Source organism: Leiobunum rupestre, chromosome 8 (assembly GCF_980474605.1).
Source record: "Leiobunum rupestre chromosome 8, qqLeiRupe1.1.hap1, whole genome shotgun sequence".
In the NCBI taxonomy this organism is placed as follows: Eukaryota; Metazoa; Arthropoda; class Arachnida; order Opiliones; family Sclerosomatidae; genus Leiobunum; species Leiobunum rupestre.
This window is the reverse complement of record NC_143391.1, coordinates 53,130,467-53,142,240: the sequence shown is the minus strand read 5'-3', so window position 1 is coordinate 53,142,240 and position 11,774 is coordinate 53,130,467.

Below are 11,774 nucleotides of genomic sequence, written 5' to 3'. Positions count from 1 at the left end.
CGAACTGGGGAGTAAGTGCTAGGGTTCATATTTCTTACCCAAAAACCCGCCGTTTTCGGGACCATGACCGCCATAGGGTAGTATTCTACTTGAATTTTATAATAATTGACACGGGGGAGGTTAATGAAATTAACGTTATTAGTACACTTTTAAGTGATCTATCGTTTAGGATTAATTTTATTCTGGGAGCGCCATAATTGAGCGAAATATCAATGACGTAAGGTTACCCATAAACCGGCATAGGGTAGTATTCTACTTGAATTTTATAAAAATTGACGCGGGAGAGGTTAATGAAAATAACGTTATTAGTACACCTTTAAATGCTCTAGCGTTTAAAATTAATGTTATTCTGGGAGCGCCATAATTGAGCGAAATATCAATGACGTAAGTTTACCCAAAAACCCGCCGTTTTCGGGACCATGACCGCCATAGGGTAGTATTCTACTTGAATTTTATAATAATTGACGCGGGAGAGGTTGATGAAATTAACGTTAATAGTACACCTTTAAATGCTCTATCGTTTAAGATTAATTTTATTCTGGGAGCCCAATAATTGAGCGAAATATCAATGACGTAAGCTTACCCAAAAACGCGCCGTTTTCGGGACCATGACCGGCATAGGGTAGTATTCTACTTGAATTTTATAATAATTGACGCGGGAGTTTTTTTTGTTTTCAAAACGACTAGCTTTAATAGCAGAAAGCTACAATAGATGTTTCATACGTATTTCAAGTATATAGATTATTTACAGAAGTGCATAGCAGTAAAATAAACAAAATAAACAAAAATAACGCGAACACTGGAAAGTAGAGAAACGTATACAGGGTGTTAACTAAAAAACGATACAGACCCAATTACTCAAAATGTGTTTTATGTAAGAATTTGAAATTTGCAGGTTACATCGAGGGTGCAGGGGGACAAATGACAATGAAAATTCCAATGACCTTGAACCAGGTCTTCAAGGTCATTCAAATTTTATCTCAAGAACCGTTAGGATTAGAAGAATAATTCCAATTACAAATGTGTTCTATGTTTAATTTTAAGTCTACAAAACTTTGACCCGATCTAATTTGATCAATGGGAAGCCGATAAATGTTAGACCAAAAACCATAAGGTCGTGTGTGGGATTCTTATCAAGACACGACATTTAAGGGCTTATAAATCGAAAACTACCAGATCTAATGGATCAAAATTTTCGTGACACTCTAAATTGAATGGGGGAGTTTGAAATTTGTAACTTATGATGACCTTGAAACATTAGTTCAAGGTCATTCCAAATTTATCTCGAGAACCATTAGGATTACGAGAATGGTTCCAATTAGAAAAATTCCCCGCAAGGTTTTTAAGTCAAATTACCTTTTACCCGAGGTAAATAAACCAATAAAACTCCAAAATAAACGTTAATTAATTGATTTAAAACGTACCAAGTATTTTTATTAAATTTTTTAGTTTAAATGTTTTAAACACAAAAGAAACTAAAGAAGTAATTGAAATAAATTGAATGACCTTGAACTAATGTTTCAAGGTCATCATTAGTTACAAATTACGAACTCGTTTAGAGTGTCACGACAATTTTGATCCATTAGATCTGGTAGTTTTCGATTTATAAGACCTTAAATGTCGTGTCTTTATTTGAATACCACACACAACCTTATGGTTTTTGGTCTAACATTTCTCGGCTTCCCAATGGTCAAATTAGATTGGGTCAAAAATATTTAGACTTAAAATTAAACGTAGAACACATTTCTAATTGGAACCATTCTTCTAATCCTAATGGTTCTCGAGATAAAATTTGAATGACCTTGAAGACCTGGTTCAATGTCATTGAAAATTTCATTGACATTTGTCCCCCTGCACCCTCTATGTAACCTGCAAATTTCCAATTCTTACTTAAAACACATTTTGAGTAATTGGCTCTGTATCGTTTTTTAGTTAACACCCTGTATACAATAAAATTATGTACACTGAAATACAAAATATTAGACTAGACTATTTTTATTGACATAGTTTTACCACTGGGGCTCGTTTGTGACCTGCCAGAGGTTGTTAAAGGCAACAACGTGTATCGCGCGTTACAGCAACTTGCCGCGTGGCACGGTACCGTGCGATTATTCGGGTTTTAATATTATTTACAGCTCGTTCTACATGCTCACTGAAACGGGCTGTAGCCAACGATAAACTCGCTATATCGGCATACATGTCTGCGAAAGCGACTTGCGTTATAATGAATGCAAAGTTGCAGAAGTGGTGCCACCACTTCTGCAACTTTGTGGTGGCTGTTTGGATACCCACTGACTAACGTAACTCTAAAATTCGTTCTCCGACGGTTTGAAAAAGTGGGCAATAAAAGTAGCAGTGCTCGACCGCTCCTTTATTGGGGCAGAAAGGACACGAGTTAAAATCGAGGCTTTCGACAATTTGGATGAGCCGAGCTGGAGCCGGTAGAGACAAATGTAAGGCTCTCCAGTAAATGCAGAGTTCGGAGCGTGAGCTTATCAGGGAGATCCTACGAGCATCAAAAGAGGTCGGCGAGACCAGCGTGGGATCGGAAAAAGGCAGGGATGGAGGCTTACCAGGGAAACTCGAGCTGACGAGGCATTGGTAAATATCTTGGGTTGCAGAATTATCGGTCACCATGCAACGGGAGACACGAGAACCGGCGCGCCACTCAAGCGAAATGGACAAGATGTTGTCGCCGGGCATATTACCCAGATAAACTCCGAGGAATTTCCCGCCGTCCGATTTTGATGGGTAGGGTGGTTTTATCGGTGGTTGATTGTCTCGCCATTCACCGCACCAAAGAACGAAGGATTTATCGGTGTTGACTACTGCTCCAGAAGCGGTGCAATAGGCAGTAAGACAACGGTGGAAAGCGTCGAATTCGGCGGTATCCCGAAGAAAACCATTAAGGTCGTCAGCGAAGGTCGCATTCACGAGGCGGGAATGGGCGGGCCCGAGAGGGCGCCGAATCGTGGAACGAAGTGAACACAGGAGCGGCTCGAGGGCCAGGACGTAGATGAGACCGGAGAGCGGACAGCCCTGTCGAATTCCGCTCGCAAAAGGGATGGCGCGCGTGATGGTGTTGTTCACGCGGACTCTAAAAATTGAGTCCGCGGAGGAAATCGAGGAAGTCACTCGGAATGCAGAACCGCTCGAGGACTCGAAAAAGGTAGGGGTTATCGACGCAGTCAAAGGCTTTTCGAAAGTCGATATTGACAATCGCGAGAGTTTCCCTCTTAGTGTTAGCGAGGGAGATCAAATCGCGTAGGACCGAAAGGGAGTGATAAATGCACCTCCCTGGAATGGAATAGGTCTGAGAGGGATGAACGAGGGTGCCCACTACCGAGTTTAGGCGGTTTGCGAGAACTCGCGAGTAGAGTTTGAAGTTCGAATTAGACAGCGAGATAGGGCGCCAGTTTGTTAGGTCCATAAGGTCCCCTATCTTAGGAAGGAGGGATACTATGGAGGTGCAAAACGTTTGCCAGTATACGGGTGACGTCACAAGACCGTTAAAAACTTCTACTAAGATTGGACCTAGAATGGCCCAGAAGGCTAAAAAATATTCTACGGGGATACCGTCAATGCCGCATGCCTTTCCGCGGGAGAGGCCCTTTAAAGCAACGGTGGTCGCGGATAGAGTAAAGGCCCCGGAAATACCAGCGGCGTCGTTCGCATCGAGAGTAGGTAAGTCGTTGGGCAAAAAATTGGTGATGTTAGAATCGGTGATGGTATTCTCCTTAGAGTAGAGACCGGCGTAGTAGTCAGCCACCACCTCGCGGATAATATCGGGATCGGGCACGTTGACGCCTTGGGAGTCGTAAACCGACGGAATTATATTGGAAGCTACAGCCCGCTTTTCGAGCTTATAAAAATCTCTGCTAGGGGTGTCTATACACTTGTAAAATGATTCTCTGGCGCGAACGAGAGAATCTGAGAAACGTTCGAGTAAAAGTCTTTTCAAGTTCTCGCTATGCAGTTGGTATTCTGGAGAATCGGGAGGAAAAGTCGACACCATCGCTTCGCGATGGTTAATAGCGGCCGTATCTCGGATTTGACGACGATGCCAAAAAGTCATGGAAAAAGATTTAATTTCGGTATATGGTGACGGTGCGAAAAACTCATGGAGAAAGATTTTATTTCGGGTTTCAAGGTGTCAAACCACCACGAGGTCCAAGACCTCATAGGCGGTTTGGCGTCAATTAAGGCTGATAGCATTGCGCGAGACTCCGAAATAAATTGGTGGTCTTGAAGGCAGCGAATATTCATCCGCCAAAAAGGCGGTGAACGCGGTATTGAGAAAGTGTCAAAAAATTGACAGAGAACCGCGTCGTGATCGGAGAAGTCCGATGGAAAATGACGAACGGCTTTGAGTCGAAAAGAGGAAGACCGCGCGTATAGACGGTCTAAGCGGGCGGAAATTAATTTTCCGTGGTTTCTGGCGCGCCAGGTGAAACTTTGGGTTTCAGGATTGATAGAGCGAAAAACGTCTGTGAGATCAAATTGGTCAATGAGATCGTTTAAGTTAGAGACTAAAATATGGCGGTATTCGGTACAGTTTTTTCTATCAATAGGGCTTAGACAACAGTTAAAATCTCCGGTGATATGTACAGCGTCGGACGGATCAATATTTACTAAAATATTTTTAATGTAGTTCAGGGTCTCAATAGCGACGGCGTCGCTCATAGCGGAAATATATGTACAAAAAGATGGAACGTCGTCTGAGACAGAAAGATACCCGCGTTAAAACGAATATATAAACAACGATCTTGAAAACATTCCACGGAGGAAATATGTTGGCGAAGGGAGGGGTGTATCGCGATTGAAACTCCCGAACTACGCGGGTTGAGCGAGGGTGCGTGGAAAAAGATATAAGGCCACTGCGATCATACGAATGATTTGGAAAAGGCTTCGCTTACAAACGTTTCCTGAAAACAGGCAATGTCAGGTTTAAAACGAGAAATAAAATCGCGAGCACGGACCGACGTAACGCCTCGGCTCATTCCGCGTACATTAAAATACATTATACTAAAGACCATAAATAGATAAATAAAAAATAAAAAGAAGAAGTTCATATGACGGGTAAAAAGTATATTATTCTTGCGAACTCTCCACATCGGAAAGGTCTTTGAAAAGAGTGTGAATCGAAGACGAGAGGCGATAGTACCGATTTCTTTCGTTACGACGTAGAGAATCGGACGTAATAGCGGCAATGGCCGGGTCTGTATGGGCGACAACGAGAATTTGTCGCGATAACGCGTCAACTGAAGCAGCGTCACTCACGTATTCTCCACAATCGGTCCGAGCGACTTGAGCGGGGAAGCCTAGTGAGCGTTTGAGGAACTTCATAGTGTCATCGTGAGATAACACCGGCTTGAAAGATCCCTTTGCATCGGCCCACGAGTTAGTATCAGGTTCGTAGCGGTATTTAGAAAGAGGGCGTTTTTTAAGCTTCTTTTCAGGAGGGCCCATCGGAGCTTTGCGTTTAGTATTATTGTTTTCTCGGGGGGATTTTGGACGTCGATTTTTGCCTTTTACGACTTTGACATTGGGGTCTTGGTCAAAATCCATCGCGTCTTCAAAGTCGGCATCAGACTCTGAGGCTACGGACGATTTTTTTAGCGAGGCGGTCGCGCGATCAAGCGAGGATTCACGAGACTTCGCGCCAGTTGTGGAGGATAGGCACTCCGCCGGACGAGTTTCAGTAACGCCTGAGACGGATGAAACGATCGCAGGGACGTGATTGTCGCCCGTGGTTGAAATTGACGCGACAGTTTTTATCCTAGTAGAATCGGAGGTTGAAGAGTCGCTTACCGCGGGTGAGGCGGATTTTGAGGTAGGTACGGTGGAGTTGTCTTTAGACGAAGCGCGTTTACAGTTCCGAAGGACGTGGCCGGTTTCACCGCAAGCTACGCAGCGAACCGGATTATTCACCGGAACAATAAACATCTCCTGGTTAATAAAGACGGTGAAAAATTCAGGAAGAGCGCGAAAAGCGTCATCCGAGTCGAAGAGAACGGATACTTCACGCCGAGCGCTTTTGATGTGCTTAAACTCGGGGCGATTGACAGCGGCGGGGATGGCACGTACTACGCCATAACGCGATAGTATCGACGTTAGCATCGTATCTTCTATGAGGGGGTTAACGTTAGACAACATCACCCTTTTCGGTGCGATACCAATAGGGAGACATTCCAGCAACGCATTTCGAAAATTTAGGCCGTCGGCTATCAACTGACGGGCCCAGGACGCGTCCGAAAAATATACATAGATGAAACCGTTTTGGCGGTATACATCAGTTATATTCTTCGGGGGAACTACGGACGAGATGGCAACCAAATAATCCTCCACGGTTGTGTTTTTCTGGGTCGAACGAATGGCGATTCCTCTTTCATTGGGGTTTGGTCTTTGAGTGGAGCGGTTGAAAGTGTATGTATGAGCGGTCTGTTGGGTTTCATTTGAAACGGTAGAACGCGACAGGTTGTTATCACCAGCAGTGATATCAGCGCAAGATGACGTTGTAGTAGTCGGAGGATTTTCCGTGGAATTAGTAGCGGCGGACACGGGTGATGTAGAAGGTTGGTCGGGCATGGAGTTGTTTGTCGTGAAGACAAACGTAGAGTTTGACTCTGAAGAAATTACCATCGCTTCTGAAAGAGGAGCCGGTAATTCGCAATTAGGAGCCGTGGCGGTAGTTGAAAATTCTTGGTGAGAATTGGTCGCGCATTGCGACGTAATAGCGTGATGAGTAGGGTTTGGTGGGAAATAGTCGGTGTTGGAAAACGTTTTAGTCGAATCCAGCGGCGACGAAAATCCTGAGGTTTCAGAGGGAATAGTTGGTGAAACTTGAAAAGCCACGGACGGTGAAGAGAAAACGTTCCCATAAACGGGAGGAGAAAAGTAGCCGGAGACGAGTCCGTACGGCGAAGGCGACGACAGCGCTAAGCCTTGGGACGCAAAAACTCCAGGTACAGGAGGCCCTCCGACCCCTCCGTAGCAGCGAGGGGAGGGAGCGGTGGACGCGAAAAGACCGGGCAGCGCGGCCGTAGTCATCACCGGCGGAGAGCCGGCGCCTGCATAAGAGCTGCCGCTAGACATTGCGCGAGTCTAGGCGACGCGAAAAGACGCCAAGGCCTGAAAACGGCGCAAAAATTTGAATCACGAAAACGTAAAAACTATATTTAACTCACGAACACGGTACTTTAAAATCGGAGTATTAAAACGCTGGAAAAAGTCAAAAACAGTGGTGGCACTGCTGAAAATACTACAAAACTCAACTTAAAAAGTGTAGTTAAAAATATTATTGGGGCTCCATAATTGAGCGAAATATCAATGACGTAAGCTTACCCATAAACCAGCATAGGGTAGTATTCTACTTGAAATCTTATATTCCGGACCACAATATCCTTTAATTCGCCACTATTCATTAAATAGATAGCTTTATTCTACTTTTTTTATTATTTTACTTTTTTGTGTTTTGAACGTGTTTGATTTATTTATCTTCAATTTTCTTGTCGTGTCTATGCTGTAGTTTATAATTGGACTGGAATGTAATCTCCGTCTTCGTTTTCTGTTAGTGAAGAATTAATCTGTAAAAAAACTATTTTGAAATAGGCTATCGTGATTTATTCTTCTTATTTTAAACCAATTAGTTTCGCTTTTATATCAATTTAAATTATAAATACAATTATTGTTATATTTGTATTTTCTTTGATTATAAAAGTTACTTATGGCACACGCCACGTAAAGGCTTGGTTTATTGTGGCCTGTAGAAGTTCTGATAAAAATAAAATTTCCATTAAATGTACATCAATATTTCTACAGATATGTTATGTTTTGCTTTTTTGAACAAAATATAACATATTCCCTCCCAACCCATGATTTTGTACGATGTTTCCAAAGAAGCATGTCGCCCCTGGGAATCGTGTAGGAGAAGCATGTCGCCTCTGAGAATGGTGCAGGAGAAGCATGTCGCCTCTGAGAAGGGTGCAGGAGAAGCATTTCGCCTCTGAGAATGGTGTAGGAGAAGCATGTCACCTCTGCAGATCGCGAAGAAGAATGTTGGTGGCTTAGCCAAGATAGTTATACCCCGCTCTAATACCATTCGCGATTTTAAGTATTACCCATATATTTGAGCGATTCCGCGGTTAGACTCTAAAACTAGTTTTTAATTCTTAAGCTCTACTTTCGCGTGGAACCGTCATCTTCTCGAGAAAGTGTGACAACGAGCTCTCGTTTCCATTTTTCGACCACTCGAAAATGACCTTCATCGCGGTTGAGAAATGGAAACGCGAGTTCGTTGTCAAACTTTCTCGAGAAGATGACGGTTTCCACGCGAAAGCATTGCAAACCTGTTAAATTGATCAAAATTATTTTATTTGTATATGATGTACTTCTGATTGAAAGTTATCGCGGAATTCGTTAATATCGTTACTATTTTTATCAATTTCATCTGATAAACATTTAGCATATAGGCAAACAGCTGGTCCGCAGTTGTAATGATATGGTTGGAAGTATAGACTTATTTTTCAAAATTTACTGGGCGCGGCCATCTTGCCATCCTCCTGTTTTTCCCCCATTAGCCGCCATTATTTGGCAGCCGTTTTTCTTTCTAATTGGCCTAGGCTTAAGACTTTTGCTTAAGTTTACAGTAACTGTGCCTGAGTACTGAGTAGTAGTGGTGTTGTGATTCACTGATTTTATGAATAATTCTGTGTGAAACATTCGAGATGAATTTAATAGAAGTTGGTAAGTTTTTATTAATGAGACGTAAATCCATGAAACAAAGAATTTGTGTAGTAAGAGTTTTTTATTCAGATAATGGAATCTCTTTTCCCCATCCATCGACTGTGGCAGATCACCTCTGGATTGATGACACTAAAATATGGCCTCTAACAAGAGGTCCTCAAATTGTGTGTTATTTAGTGGAAACTGAAGCTTGTGACTTAAAAAAAAGGAAAGGTAATAAAAGTCTTCAGTCCCAAAATTACTTAGAAAGCGGATGGGTTGAAACTGTCTATGCTTACGAGGTAGCTAATGATATATTGTATTTAAAAGCTACAGTTACACCATCACAATCCATCTCCGATAGTCACCAAGCATGGGTTTGTGCTAAACGATGCGGTATAGTGTTGTGCAGAGTCTGTACTTGCATGGCTGGCTTAGGTAAAACCTGTAGCCATGTGGGAGCAATTTTGTGGAAAATTGATTTAGAAAACACTTTAAATATGGTTGGATTAACTTGTACAGATGAACAAATGAAGTGGAACGTTGGGTCAAAGCGTAATATAGAACCTATTCTAATCCAGGATATTATATTATATTATGCATACAGCGAATGTAAATAAAAATGAAAAGACCTTTAAGCTTAAGTATTATAATACACACAGTGAAATGGTAAGAGATTTGGAAAGCAATGGTTTGAGAGAGTTAATGAGAGTGCCTGGTACAATTTTAACCAACACAGTAGCTGAGCCAAAAATTCAACAGAGAATCGTTCAAACTTCTACCACACCCCTAATTCATGATCACGAAGATATGGAAAATTTACCAATTTCATGTGGATTTTGTGCTGGATTCTACACAAGATTTATTTGCCTCCCTAATGATAAAATACATGCCTTGCAAAACGCCACTTTAAACCAATCACAATCTACACTCTGGATGGAAAGTCGTCGTTTACGGTTGACAGGATCAACGGCAAACAACGCTCCTAAACGAGATACCACTAACCCAGAAAAATTTATCTTGAATCATATTTACAAGACATTTGAAGGAAATAAATTCACTACTCATGGTAAAAACTTTGAAGCCACTGCCATAGAACAATTTGCTAAAATTAGGGATTTAGATGTACAACCTTGCGGAACATTTATTTCAAAATCAAACCCTTGGTTATCAGCCAGTCCTGATGGCTTAGTTCGAGAGGATGAAATAATCGAGGTAAAATGTCCTTTTCCAGATGGCAAAGCATTTCATTTAAAAAAAGTGGACTTGAAAATTGTTGATGGAGTTGCGGAACTAGATCCTAAAGGTGTAAAAGGTTATTACACGCAAGTACAATTAGGTTTGTATTGCACTGCAAGAAAGTACGCTCAGTTTTATGTTTATCGATCAGACTGTCCTCAACTATCAATCTTAACAGGTTGCAAATTTAATGAAACTTTCGTAAATCAGTTAATAATTAGGCTACGTACCTTTTATTTCAAGCATATGTTGCCTAAGCTTACTAGTGACTTTAACACAAGTTATTTAAACATTAAAGAGCATTATAAATTGTTTGTTGAAGAGAAATTTTAATTAAAAATTTTAATCATTTTTGAAGTTATTTTTGGACAAGAAATTTTAAATATCACTTTCGCTATTATTAAAATTATGATTTTTGTTTTTTATGAGTGGAGGTTTTAAATTACACAAAGCCACACAAACAAGTACCATATTATCAAGTTGTTTTGAAAGACTAGTTATGTTTAGTTCAAATTTTAAAATACGGTACTCCTTTAGGCGTCTAATCGCCCTCTCAATGTGAATTCTCACATTGGCCAACCGTCGCGTACTAACCACTTCACTCTCACTTAACTGCTTTTTTTTCCTAGTAGAAGCTGGAATATTTAATTTAACTTGTCGTATTAAAAGAGCGTCTATAATTGCAAAACCCCTGTCAGCCATCAATTCGTCTCCTGGTACAGTGTAATCTATTATTTTTGAATCATTAAAAATAAACTTATCGCTAGCTCTGCCACCATAGCACTTCGAAACAAACATGAAATGCCATTAGGGGCTATTCCTACCATAACTTTTGCAGTGTTATGACTTTTGTATGAGCTGAACGTTTCTGCTCTCGCTCTCAGCAACGAAGGTCTGTTAATAAAAATTTCACTACAATCTATTATACAAGTTGTATTAGGATAGAATTCCTCAAAACATGCTGGCAGCGAAGATCGGATTGTTTCCCTTGAAGGCCAAAATACCAGACTTTTAAGCTTATCGCCCATGACAGGAAGCCACTTTTGAATGATGGTACAGACCAACGATGTCGAAATAGAGAACCGTCTACCAAGGTCTTCTAAAAGTAGTCCGAGCCTCAGTCGCAAAAGTACGATAAGCAGTTGATCACCCTTTGCCATTTTAAAAGGAAAATCAGATACATATTCTAATAAAAAAGCCAACAACTTTAGAAATACCTCCAAATAAAGGCCGGTATAAAACAAACAATCTGAATCGCTCAGGTCTTGATAACTGAAATAAGGTGAATTGACTTGAATTCCAATGGTATTGGTAGTTGGATCGGAGGACTTTTTGCTGTAGCTATGATCACGATTGTAAGAAAAATCTTCCCATTGCGTTGCTTGATCACAAATATTTGAGTAATTACTTTTATCACACTGAGTTGATATGTCACATTTAGCTTTGGCATTACTTTCATCAGGTATATTTAGGGAACTTTGATCTAAGATACGAGTATTAAATTGGCTAGATACATTATTTTCATCAGGTACAACTTGTAAGGAACTTTGACCTTCCATATTCATATGGCATTGACTAAATACAGACAAATTAGGTAAATTATTTTCACTCGCAGACATAATTAAAGATTGTTCCTCGGCAACTTCAAAACCTGGAACATTGACACTCGAAATATTTGAAAATATACCACGTAACTTTGGAAATTGACTCTCGTTAGAATTTGTGGGTGTACTGGTCAGATCCTTCCCAAAATCCAACTTCCTTTTTTCTACAGAATAATTTGGAAAAATAGGTAATAACGAGTTATTGTT